Source organism: Eptesicus fuscus, chromosome 12 (assembly GCF_027574615.1).
Source record: "Eptesicus fuscus isolate TK198812 chromosome 12, DD_ASM_mEF_20220401, whole genome shotgun sequence".
NCBI lineage: Eukaryota > Metazoa > Chordata > Mammalia > Chiroptera > Vespertilionidae > Eptesicus > Eptesicus fuscus.
Window position 1 is genome coordinate 28,035,434 of NC_072484.1, and position 14,203 is coordinate 28,049,636.

At 43.8% G+C, this 14,203-nt stretch overlaps 1 pseudogene; it reads right to left on the reverse strand.

Annotated features, from left to right (window-relative positions):
* Positions 1–232: 232 nt before the first annotated feature.
* LOC103285847 (60S ribosomal protein L18-like) lies at positions 233–11,788 on the reverse strand (annotated as a pseudogene).
* Between the last annotated feature and the right edge of the window lie 2,415 nt (positions 11,789–14,203).

Here is a 14,203-nt window from a genome sequence, read left to right on the forward strand (position 1 = left end):
GGGACCCCACCTGCCAGAGGGACCCCTGCTCACTCTGCAGATGCCCTTTGAGCCCCAGCACCGCCCCAGATGTGGCCAGCTGGGAAGGGACCACGGGAAGTTGGCTCCAGGGCATGTCCGGCCCGTCTTGCCCAGTCCCGCCCCACCAGCCACCTTCTAATTAATTTTCTTTCAATGTGCACGAATCTGTGCACTGGGCCTCTAGTCTTTTAAATAAAAGATTAATAAAAGGTTAGTTTTTATAGCCTTGGCTGGCTTATAGGGCTCTAGCAGCCTTGAACTTCTGGCCCTTGGAGCACAGGTAGGATTTGGTGTGGTTGTAAGGGGCTCCTGGGGCCTTTTGGAAATGCCTGTGCATCTCTCAGCCTTTGTGAGGTCCAGAAAGCAGGATCGTGCCGCTGTCCTTGGGGGAGTCCAGGGCCAGACTGCCCAAGGTGAGAATCTTGCCCTGGCCTTGAGAATGCAGCTCCAGGTGCAGCTCCTCAAAGGAAGTGCACACACCTTCAGTTTGGATGCATCCTGCGTGCCCATGTTATTGGTTACTAGAGGCCCAGTGCACAAATTCATGCACCAGTGGGGTTTCTCGGCCTGGCCTGTGGGATCGGGCTGAAACCGCTCTCCAACATCCCACGAGGGGTCCCGGATTGCAAGAGGGCACAGGCCAGGCTGAGGGACCTCATAGGTGCACGATTGGGGCCTGGGAGGGACGCGGGAGGTTGGCCAGCCCGGGAGGGACCACGGGAGGGCTCCAGGGAATGTCCGGCCCATCTCACTCAGTCCCAATCGGCTGGACCCCAGCAGCAAGCTAACCTACCAGTCAGAGTGTCTGCCCCTGGTGGTCAGTGCACATCATAGCGAGTGGTTGAGAGGCCTTAGCATATCATTAGCATATTACGCTTTTATTGGTTGAACAGACGACCGGACACTTAGCATATTAGGCTTTTATTATATAGGATAGTCCCTACTACCACAGAGGTTTCGCCTCTAGCCAGGAAGCTTCCTTTCCTGGATCATCTGGGAAAGGGACAGAGGCAGCTGGTTGGTGCAACTCATGAACGAACAACCTCTTCAACACTACTTGGCTGAAGGTGGGGTTGGCTTGTCTGGCTAGAAACCTGTACAGTTTGACCAACAGCCTTAGATGGATGTCCTTGCTCTAGGGCTCCTCGCACCGGACTTTGGGTCATTGTTGTGGTGCATGTGGACTCATTCCCATGATGGCGCCTCCTGCTTCAACAGGTCCGGAAAGTGACAATCCGTTTTAAAAATTGTGCTAAATTCTGAGAGAAGGATTTGGGTGCAAGTGGTTTGTTTGTGAAGTGAGCTTGGGATATGCTAGGAAGGGAGTGAGGGAGTGAGAGAGGGAAAGAAAGACAGCCAGGAATGGGTGGGCCATCCCATCAATTACTACTGCAGGCTACTGCAGCCAAAGCCTGCTGAGAAGCCCTGGGAACCAGAATAGAACTCCAATTCTGAGTTATCCCCACCAGAAGGATGGGAGGGGAGCTGGGATGCTAAGATACCGCCTCCTGGGTGGCAATAATTACCCCTGCAGAGCCTGTTGCTGGTGCTTCCAGGAGTTTCCCCTTCTGTCAAGCCCTTAGGCACAGAACCACACTGGTGAGTCTGTAGGCACACACTGAAAAGATGAGATCCAAGGGATGCAGACATTTAATCTTTTCCACAGTCTTGAGAAAGGTACTGTTTATGGGACCTCAGGCAGTTAGTTACCCTTTCTGAGCTTAGGTGTCTTATCTGTCATATAGGGACAATAATTGTGCCTATATAGGTTTGTTGTGAGAGTTAATCAAGAGTAACAATTGTAAAGTCTTTGGAACAGTGAATACCTCAATCACAGTAAAGTGCTCAATAAATGTTACTACTACTACTATTATTTTTCACTATGATTATAATTGGCCCATTTCACAGGTGAGATATCTGATGCCCAGGGAGGAAGATTTTGTGGTTGAAAAAATTAAATAGTTAAGCCCTGGCCAGTTGCTCAGTGGTTAGGGCTTTGGCCCCCAGACCAAAATGTTTCCGGTTCAATTCCTGGTCAAGGGCACGTACCTCAGTTGCAGGCTTATTCCCCATGTCAGGGCATGGGCACATGTGGGAGGCAACCAATTGAGGTGTCTCTCACATTGCTGTTTCTCTCTCTCTCCCCCTCCTCCATCCCTTCCACTCTCTCTCTAAAGATCAATGGAAAAAATATTCTCTGGTGAGAATTTAAAAAATAATAATTAAATAGTTAAAAGAAACTGGCATGGATATTCCATCTCTTCCAAGCTCACATAGCTGGGTTTTTCCAGTCTGGAGGGATGGTAGAATGCTGTTTTTTTCATGCCTGTCCTCATTGCCATAGCATAAATTTATCACTCACATCCAGACTTTCTCATCACTTTCTTCTTCTTCGTCTCTCTCTTTTTTTAATTCTCCCCTGAGGATATTTTTCCCATTGATTTTTACAGAGTGGAAGGGAGGGAGAGAGAAAGAAAAGCATCAGGTGAGAGACATTGATTGGTTGCCTCCTTCACAGGCCCTGACCTGAGCTGAGGGATTGAACCTGCAACCCAGTATGTGCCCTTGACCAGGAATAGAACCCGTGACCCTTCGGTCTGTTGGCTAATGCTCTAACCACTGAGAAACCGGCTAGGGCTATACTCTGTTTAGAGGACTGTCCTATATCTCTATGGGCCACTGGAACTGCTCTGCCCACAAGAAAGGACAGGAGCTTATTTCTTGGCTGACAAGTGCTGGAGCATGAGCACCCAGCTCCCTTGTCTTGAGTAGGAACCAACTTGGAGCTATAATTTATGCACCAGCACTCCCCTATGGGATCAGGCGAAGACCTCAAATCACCCTTGTCTTAGGTCCTGTTCCTTTCTTATTCTGTTTTCCCCCACTCCCTTAACAATTTCTCCTGGGAGCCTTTCCTTCATAAATCACTTGCAAACAAACTTATCTGAGGTCTGCTTCTGGGAAATTTGATCAAAGACATTGGGTCTTAAGAATGATATACAAGGCTCTCAGGAGTTTGGTCTAACCTCTTTCTTTAGTTTCATGGTGCTTGACATCTGTGAATGAACCATGCCTGTATTAGTCTTGTGGATTGCTTGGAGAAGAGAAAATTTGACTGCCAAATGGGACATCACAGTGTAGATTAGCCAAGAAACTCATGGGAATGGAGCAGGGGCTAACCTGGGAGCAGGTGGGAAGAACTGACCAAAGAGAGAAGGGTAACGTGAAGATTTAGCACAAACATCAGAATTTAAAATCCAACAAAGATACTAAAAGTCACTTGTAATCCTATCATCCATAGATAATTACTATAAATATTGATACTGTATTATATTCCTATTAGTTACATATTGCTGTACAACAAATGATCTCAAAAAGCAGAGGCCTAAAACAATAACTATTTATTAACTCACTTTTGGTGGGTCAGGAATTCTGGAGCAGCTTGGCTGGGTGGTTCAGGCTCAGGGTCTCAGGATTCTACAGTCAGCTGAAGGTCTGACTGGGACTGAAGGATCCTCTTCCAAGATGATATGCTTACATCATCTGTTGGCAGAAGGCCTCAGTTTCTTGCCACAGGAACCTCTCCATAGGGCTGCTTGAGCATCCTCCAAACATGGCTGCTAGTTTCTCCCAGGTACTAGTGCGAGTACGGGGGTGGGCAACCAATTGATGTGTCTCTCTCACATTGATGTTTTCTCCCCCCCCGCCCCCCCCAAAAAAATCAATGGAAAAAATATCCTCGGGTAAGGATTAACAAAAGGAAACAAAAAAGATGCATAGGAAAAATAGTCCCTCTTCTTCATTTGGGCATTACCATAAATGCATGTTACACCTGGACCCATGGAGCCATCTTGTAACCATGAGGGTACTTAGGCTGATATGTTGATGAAATGGGATGAGATGGGATGGAAAGATGAAAATCACTTGAGACCTTGAAGATGTCATCAAACCTAACCCTATACTTACCTCTGGGCTTCTTGTTAGCAGAGAGAATACATTTTTCTTACCTCTTTATGTACTTTATTCCTTATACATAAATTGGACCCCGTGTTCTTTGTTATTTTCAGCCAAAAGTAATCTAATTTACATACATTTTAATCTGCTTTTGACTTAGATTTTGTGAACACTTTTTTCTGTTAGATATTTTTGTACATCATCAAATAAAATGATTGCATAGCACTTGTGCTGAAATGTATTTTACAATTTCCCTGTTATTCGATATATAAATTTCCAATTTTTATTATTACAAAAATATATGTAACATATTTTTTATGAATAAAACATTCTAAGTTACCAATAATTATTTTTTTAAATATATTTTTATTGATTTCAGAGAGGAAGGGAGAGGGAGAGAGAGATAGAAACATCATTGATGAGAGAGAGTCATCTATTGGCTAGTTTCTACACGCCCACACTGGGGATTGAGCCTGCAACCCAAGCATGTGCCCTGACCGGGAATTGGACCATAACCTCCTGGTTCATAGGTTGATGCTCAAACATTGAGCCACACGAGCCAGGCTCATTTTTAATTTTTTGAGAAAACTCCATATTGTTTTTCATAGTGGCTACACCAGTTTGCATTCCCATCAACAGTGCCCAAGGGTTCCCATTTGTCTACATCCTCCCCAAGACTTGTTTGTTGATTTACTAATAGCCATTTTGACAGGTGTGAGGTGATGTCTCATTGTGTAACATTAAAAGGTGAGTACCTTTAAAGTTTTACAATATATATTACTAAGATTTCCAAAAAGGTTGTGCCACTTAAAATTCCCACCAATGTGTGGGAGAATTTCCATTTTCTCACGTCTTTATCAATACTGGGTATTATGCTCTCAGAAATTTTTGCCGATTTGAGAGGCAAAACACCATGAGGAATGAGGAGAATTCCCCCCTTCTATACTTCTTTAGTCCTTCTGGCTGGACTAATATTAAAATAAAATTGACACAAGGCTAGATTAACAGGAGGAAAAAAAAAACAATTTAATGTGTGCACACAGGAGAATAGCAATAGGATGTTTAGGTTATAAAATGAGGTTCAAAGAAATGATTGACGTAGGCATCCTTTTATAATTTTTAAACAAAGAACAATAAATTTGTGAGAAATTGACAGGACAAAGCAAGTTAGTGCCCATTAGAAAGGAATCTAAGCAAGGTTTAGGTTTAGGTAGTAAATTAGTAAAGGAGGTACAAGGTTTGTTTATACAAGCTTTTTTAGACTGGATTAAATAAAAACAACTCTTGGGATAAGGTTATCTTTCAGCCCTCAGGAGCAATGCACTTGTGCTGAAATGTATTTAACAATTATTTTCTGCATTTCCAGAGTCAGAGAGTTCATCCTGCTCCCACTGCTTCTCCAACGATTTTAATTCAAAGAATCAATATGACATTAGAACATATCTTGGGCCCTGACAACATGCTATTGTGGTGTGTGTGTGTGTGTGTGTGTGTGTGTGTGTGTGTGTGTGTTATTGATTTCAGAGAAGTGAGGGAGGAAGAGAGAGAGAAACATCAATGATGAGAGAGAATCATTGATTGGCTGCCTTCTGTACGTCCCACACTGGGAATCAAGCCCACAACCCGGGCATGTGCCCTTGACCGGAATTGAACCTGGGACCCTTCAGTGTGCCTGGCCAGGACTGTGTGTGTGTGTTTTTATTTTTATTATTATTATTATTTTAATTTTTAGAGAGAAAGAGGAAGGGAGAGACTAACATGGATTTGTTGTTCTACTTATTTATGCATTCATTGGTTGTTTCTTGTATGTGCCCTGTCTGGGGATTGAACCCACAACCTTGGCAAATCAGGACAACCCTCTTAACCAACTGAGCTATCCAGCCAGGGCCTATTGTGTTTTGATTTACATTTCCTTATGACCAGTATTTGTCATGATAAAAATTAGAGATTATAAAAATGTTGTATCTTAATTACTTTTATCACTGAAGAAATCTAAAACAACCTAATTGTGGACTCTATTTTTATGCCCTGAGTAAGCAGATAAGCTTTTCCACATATATTTTCTGTTTATAGAAACCAAGTAGAAAAGACACTATGGGGAACAAACAGGACAGTTAGCAGCTTGGGGACAGCATTTTGACGTGTGGTGACAGAAGGTTGCTCTAGCAGAGACTGTCCTAAGAGGCTGTTCAATCGTCCAAAGGAGTGTCTGCAGAACTGTGGTGAGGCAACTCCCAAAGGCAGGCGGCTGTAAGCACTGGGAGAATAAACAGTCCATTTCAAAATTAGACTCTCAGGCAGCCATCACCATTTTCTAACATGGAATTCCACACCTCAGCATTTTGGATCTAGATTCTAGAATAAACTTTTTATTAAAAGAAAACCAGGCTCAGCCAGTGTGGCTCAGTGGTTGAGCATCAACCTATGAACCAGGGGGTCACAGTTTGATTCTGGGTCAGGGCACATGCCCGGGTTGTGGGCTCGATTCCCAGTGTGTGGCATGCAGGAGACAGCCGATCAATGATTCTCTCTCTCTCTCATCATTGATGTTTCTATCTCTCTCTCCCTCTCCCTTCCTTTCTGAAATCAATAAAAATATATTTTAAAAAAAGAAAATCAGAACAAACAAATAAATATAGATCTCACCTATCCAGAGACTGAACACCATGCTTAAATGTCTCAGGAGGCTTTTTCCCACGGAAGAACTACTTGTCCTGAGTTGATGGAGGTTCAGTTAATTCATGTTCTCCTCATCTTCTCTTTTCCATTCATCAAACAAAAACATTTTATCAAAAATCCACCATGTGTGTCCTGGCTGGTGTGGCTCAGTGGATTGGAGCATCATCCTGTGTACCAAAAGGTTGTGGGTTTGATTCCCAGTCAAAGCACATACTTAGGTTTTGGGTTCGATCCCCGGTCCTGGAGTGTAGGGGAGGAAACCAATCGATGTTTCTCTCTTACATGGATGTTACTCTCTCTCTCCCCCTTCCTCTCTCTCTCTCTCTCTCTCTCTCTCTCTCTCTCTCTGAAATCAATGAAAAAGATGTCCCTGGCAGAGGATTAAAAAACAAAACAAAAAACCCCACCATGTGCAAAATGAATGTAGGTCTGATAGGGTTGCCAGATTTAGCAAATAAAAATACAGGAGGCCCAGTTAAATGTGAATTTCAGACAAATAATAACCGATTTTTAGTATAGTATGTCCCCAATATATATGGCAATCCTAGTTAGAATGACTCCTACTTGTGCATTCTTTCCATTTCCTTGAGAAGATAAGTATCTTCTGGTACTTTTCTGAGGCTGTTCTGGGAACCACATGAAAATGAAATGCAATCTTTATACAAAAGACTTGCACAAGGATGTTTGTTGCATATTGTAATAAATGGTGGTATTTGTGCAATGGAACACTGTGCAGCAGTGAAAAAGAATGAAATACTGCCTGGCTGCATTGAACATCATCCCATGCATGGTCACTGGTTCGATTCCCAGTCAGGGCACATGCCCAGGTTGCAGGCTTAATCCCCCAATTAGAGGGTATGTTTCTCTCTCATCATTGATGTTTCTATCTCTCTCCCTCTGCTTTCCTCTCTGTCTAAAAATCAAAGCGGGTGGGCGGGGGGGGGGGGGGGGGAGATAAAAAATAACAACAAAGAATGAACTACTGCCATTTGCCAAGACACAGATGACTCTCAGACATAATGTTGGGTGAACGCAGCCAACTCGAAGAGCTATGCTGTATGATTCTGTTTATACAGAGTTAAAAAAAAAAAAAAAGGCAAAAAATAGCCCTTGCCGGTTTGGCTCAGTGAATAGAGCGTCAGCCTGCGGATTGAAGGGTCCTGGGTTTGATTTCGGTCAAGGGCACGAACCTCAATTGAAGGCATCCTGGCCCTGGTGGGGGCCTTGCCAGAGACAACCAATCAATGTGTCTCTCTTACATTGATGTTTCTCTCTCTGTCTTTCTTCCTCCCTTTGTTTCTCTAAAAAAAAAAAAAAAGGGCAAAAAATAAACAAATAAATAAGCTTGGCTAGTGTGGCTCAGAGGTTGAGTATCAACCTATGAAGAAGGAGGTCACAGTTCAATTCCTAGGGAGGGCACATGCCCAGGATTGGAGTGCAGGAGGCAGCCAATTGTTGTTTCTCTCTCATCAATGTTTCTATCTCTGTATTTCTTTTCCTTCCTCTCTCTCTCAAATAAATAAAAAACATTAAAAAAAAAAACTAAAATGGGTGAAACTCACTGATGGTGATAGAATAGTGGTTTCCATGGAGAGGTGGGTAATGACGGGCAGAGGGCACAGGAACTTTCTGGGGGTCTGGAGATATGGATATTTTGATCTGGGTAGTACTTACACAGGTGCACCCATATGTAAAAATTCATCAACCAGCACCTTAATCAGTGCATTTTATTGTAACTATATTATGCCTTAGTTTGAAAAAAGAGTCTAACCTCTCTCAGACCAACAGTTTTCTCTAGGCCAGTTTTGTGCACGAACCCATTTTCACACCATGATTTTCTTCTCTAATGCCGTCATCTTGGCTGAATACAAATCCTTTTTTTTTTTTTTTTAGAGAGAGAGGAAGGGAGAGAAAGAAACAGAGAGAGAAACATGGATTTGTTGTTGTTCCTATTCATGCATTCATTGGTTGCGTCTTGAATGTGCCCTGACCAGAGATCAAACCCACAGCCTTGGCATATCAGGACGACACTCGAACCAACTGAGCTACCCGGCCAGGGCCTGCTGAGTACAAATTTTTAAGGGGTGTGTTATTGCTGGAGTGTCCCCATCAACTACGGAGATGATGTCCTATGTCCTCTTCACCTGCTGTCCTCTCCTGCCTAAATGTTTCCTGTGCTGGAGGAGCCCCCTGGGACTCATTCCTGAGCCTTTGCTCTTCTCTGTCTATACTCCCTCCCAAATGACCCTATTGAATCCATTGGCTTTAAATATCACACAGTACTGAGTACTGATGATTCCCATGTACATAACTCCAGCCCAGTCCTCCTCCCATATACATGAATCTGGTCTCAGTAATCTAATTATTTCCCCGGGGGACATCACAGGTTGAAGTCTCCTACACTGTCCCCCTCCTGAACCCTCCTCCATCCATCCCCTGGCTGGAGAGGTCCCTCATTTGCCTGGCTGCCCAAGCTCCAACCTTGATTCCTTCCTTTCCTTTATCTCCATATGTAGTCCTCTAGCAAGCCCTTTATGTTTATCTTCACAGAGTACTTTGACTCTGCCCCTTGTCTCCATTCCCACTGCTTTACCCTAGGCCAACCCTATGTTTTCCACCTGAATTATGTAACTCTTCCTGTGCTATTTGCTTTATCCTTGGCCCCTCCAATCCATTGGGGACATCACAGGTTGAAGTCCACAGGGGAGTGGAGTGATCCTCTAACAACTTCCTATCATAATGAGGACTGCTCTATCTGGTCCTCTCCTGACCTTTTCTTCAATCTCATCTCATATTATTTTCCCACTTTCCAATGACACCAACTGTTGTTCAGTTTCTCTAATGTGACATATTCTTTCTTGCCTCAGGACTTTTGTACTTGCTGTCTCTTCTTTTTCGAATGATCTTTTCCCAGCTCCTTTTATAACTGGCTTCTTCAAGTCTCAGCAACGGTGTTCCCTCTTTAGTACTTCTTTACCATCTTACCTAAGATGCCTGCCCCCCAGATCATTCAGCCCCTTTTATTTTTCCTTTTTAGCACTTACAACTGTGTGAATTCAACACACGTCACCCCAAGATATGCTTCTATAGTACGCAGATTGTTTGAGCTAAAGGCAACTTTAGCTGAGGGCTCCATTCCCTGGCTCTCCCTTAACTACCTAGAAGAACTTGAATTAGGGACCTTGTCCATAATAAGAGATTACCAGAAATAACATCTTTTGACCTATCTGTAGGAAAGAACAAACTTTTATTTACTAAGCATCTGCTCTTCTTATCACCCTGCAATGACCCTTTGAAGCCCCCAAGGTACCAAGCTACCTCACCTCACCCCTAGCTCAGGATGTCTTAATACCCATGTTCCCTTTCTATTTCTGAACCTCTCCTGCACATGAGATCTCTGACTTTCTCATGTAAGCAGGGTTCCCATACATATGTATGTATTAAAATTGGTTATTTTCTCTTGCTAATCTGTCTCATGTCTATTCGATTATTAGACCAGCCAGATAAACCTTGACGGTATAGAAAATTTTGTTCTCCCCCAAACCACAAATATAATTATTATTTTAAAAAATAAGTTTGCCCTAGCTGATTTGGTTCAGTGGATAGAACGTCGGCCTGTGGACTGAAGGGTCCCAGTTTCAGTTCCGGTCAGGGGCACATGCCCGGGTTGTGGGCTCGATCCCCAATAGGGGGCATGCAGGAGGCAGCCTATCAATGATTCTCTCTCATCATTGATGTTTCGATCTCTCTCTCTCCCTTCCTCTCTGATATCAATAAAAATATATTAAAAATATGTTTATTGATTTTTAGAGAGAGAGGAAGGGAGAGGGATAGAGAGATAGAAACATCAATGATAAGAGAGAGCCCTAACCGGTTTTGCTCAGTGAATAGAGCATCGGTCTGTTGACTGAAGGGTCCCAGGTTCAATTTTGGTGAAGGGCATGTACCGTGGTTGCGGGCACATCCCCTGTGGGAGGTGTACAGGAGGCAGCTGATCGATGTTTCTAGCTCTCTATCCCTCTCCCTTCCTCTCTGTAAAAAATCAATAAAAATATATTTTAAAAAAATGATGAGAGAGAATCATCGATTGGCTGCCTCCCACATGCCCCCCACCAGGGATCGAGCTCACAACCCCACACATGTGCCCTGACTGGGAATCGAACTGTGACTTCTTGGTTCCTCAAGAATGTTGACGCTCAATCACTGAGCCACATCGCCAAGGCTATAATTATTTTTTACTTGTTTATTTACTAGATGCCATTTCATGTCTTACAACACAGGCCCACTGAGCACTTGAAGCCCAGTCAAATAATGGGGATACAATTATTTCTCTTTTGTTCTCCCATACTTACTAGTATGCTAGCTCAATGAGGGCAGCTGAGGTGAATTTTTTACCCACCATTTTGTCATTGGCATCTAGACCTGTGCCTGCCAGATAGCATGTGACCAGTAAAGAGTGGCTGTGCTAATATCAGAAGAGTGAATGGTGCAGCCAACAATCTGGGCTCAAAGACCTGAATTTCAAGTGACCTTACATAATCGGAGATCTTATCAAAAACAAAGAGAATGAAATTTAATGCAGACAGAGTACAAACATAGTCTAGGTCAGTGGTCGGCAAACTCATTAGCCAACAGGGCCAAATATCAACAGTACAACGATTGAAATTTCTTTTGAGAGCCAAACTTTTTTTAAACTTAAACTTCTTCTAATGCCACTTCTTCAAAATAGACTCACCCAGGCCGTGCGTGGTATTTTGTGGAAGGGCCACACTCAAGGGGCCAAAGAGCCGCATGTGGCTCGCGAGCCGCAGTTTGCCGACCAGGGGTCTAGGGGAATATTGAGTATGCGGTATTATGGCTTAAAGAAAATTGGGGGTTTAGTCCTACAACTAGATTGGGCCTCTTATACTAATTAATATCTTGTATTTGTAAAGCACTATAAAAACATTTACAGAAAGCACGTTCACAATAATCATATCACTTAATCCTCACACTCACCTACGTGGTAGATGGGGCAGACAGAATTATCTTGAGTTGGCATATTAGGACTCCTACCTGGAGATTGTAACATAATTTCTCCAAGGTCACCCAGCAGGGCGGAGATGGGGCAGAGCACCCTCTGCCTTTCCTCCATGGCTACGTGAGTTGTATGATACATTTGTTCTAGGACCAGAGGAATATTCAAAATTAAACCTTTGCTCAGTGGTTAGAGAGTCAGCCACTCACTGAAGAGTCGCAGGTTCCATTCCCGGTCAAGAATAGGTATCTGGCCCAGCCGGTGTGGCTACAGTGGTTGAGCATCAACCTACTAGTATGAACCAGGAGGTCATGGTTTGATTACTGGTCAGGGCACATGCCCGGGTTGTGGGCTCCCTTCTGCTCTCCCTTCCTCTCTGAAATCAATAAGAATATATTATTTTAAAAAAAAGAAGAAGAAGAAAGGCCATACCTGGGTTGCAGGTTCAATCCCCAGCCCCAGTCGGGGTGCCTGTGGGAGACAACCAATCCATGTTTCCCTCCCTCCCTTCCACTCTCTCTAAAAATCAATGGAAAAAATATATCCTCCGGTGAGGATTAACAACAAAAATTAAACCTTCACATCCTGCAGTATATACATGCATCTGTATTTCCTGGAGAGCACATTCCTGGAGACAGTAACTCGGACCAGTTCACCTCCCTGGGCCCAATCTTCTGTCTCAGGGCCCCTTGTAGACCGGGGCTTTACCCCACTTCTGGACATGGACCATATCATCCAAAACAGGGAGCGTGCAATTTATTGAATATAAATTTGTTCACTGGATTTTTTTCTAAGTCTATTTGTTGCTTTTACCTAATAAATTTTTGTAGTATACATACAGAAACATGCACATATCGTAAGTGTGCAGATTAATGAAATCTCACAAAATGAATATGCCCACGTGCCTGATCAAGGCATAGACCATGACCAGCTCCTCAGGAGACCCCATGGGCCTCTCCTTTGTCATATCCCTTGACAGGGTGACAACATCTTGAGTTCTAACAGTCGGGATTAGTTTTGCCTCTTTTCTACTTTCTATAGTTACTGCAGTTCTGTGTTGTTTTTCTCCAAAGACTAAGCGTGTCCATGAGGTTCTAGGTTCAAATGACTTCTTTATTAAATAAAGCCCCATTAAAAATTTTAAAAAATATATATTTTATTGATTTTTTACAGAGAGGAAGGGAGAGGAATAGAGAGTCAGAAACATCGATGAGAGAGAAACATCCATCAGCTGCCTCCTGCACACCCCCCACTGGGGATGTGCCCGCAACCAAGGTATGTGCCCTTGACCGGAACCGAACCTGGGACCCCCCAGTCCACAGGCCGACGCTCTATCCACTGAGCCAAACCGGTTTCAGCCCATTAAAAATTTTTAAATTGCTTTCAGAGAGGAAGGGAGAAAGAGAGAGAGAGAGAAACATCAATGATAAGAGAGAATCATTGATCGGCTGCCTCCTGCACACCCCCACCAGGGATCAAGTCCGCAACCCAGGTGTGTGCCCTTGATCAGAATCGAACCCGAGACCCTTCAGTCCGCAGGCCAATGGTCTATCCACTGAGCCAAACCAGCTAGGGCTAAAGCCCCATTTTTTTATTGTGACATATGAGGCCTTTTTTTGTTTTGTCTCTAACCTATATTTCCCCCTTAGCTTCCAATTTTTCAGGAATTTGAGGATTAATTTTTTTCTCATCTCACCTTCCACCTGTGGTCAGTCCATGTTGATTCAGTCCAACAGCTGAAATCATTGATTTCTTACTGAGCATCTACTATGTGGCAGGCACTACGGGAAGAGCACATCAATCAAGATCTCTGCCCTGGAGGAGCTGACAATTAGTGAGGCAGGAGAGTGAGACAGAGAAACAAATACTTTCCAGATAACTTCATTCTAAATGCTAGGAAGTACCCATATACACTCATACCAGCCTAAGGGCTCAGGGGAGGTTTCCAGGAGAGGCCAAGAGACTTAAAAGATGAGTAAGAATGAGCCAGAGGAAAGGTTAAGGTGAAGGGCTTTTGAGAGGAATGGACACAGCCACACTTCCCCTGCCCCCAGGACCTGTGTTGAAGAGGGCAGGGGAAAGGGGAGTGTGAGAAGGAGACAGAAAAACAGGGTCAGAGAAGTAGAAGAACCAGTAGGAAATGCAGCCACAAAACCAAGGGAGAAGCTTTTCCAGGAAATGCAGTGTCAACTGTGCCAAATGCCTCCAGAAAGTTCCAGTAAGATACTGCAGAAAAGATCCCCTGGATTGTGCAAAAGGCTAATTTACCTGGCGGTTTCAGAGGAAAACAGGAACAGAAACCAGATGGCCTGTTTTGGTACCAGCTGAGGATGTTTGTTTTTTTTTTTTTAATATATTTTATTGATTTTTTACAGAGAGGAAGAGAGAGGGATAGAGAGTTAGAAACATCGATGAGAGAGAAACATCGATTAGCTGCCTCCTGCACACCTCCCACTGGGGATGTTCCCGCAACCAAGGTACATGCCCTTGACCGGAATCGAACCTGGGACCCCCCAGTCCACAGGCCGACGC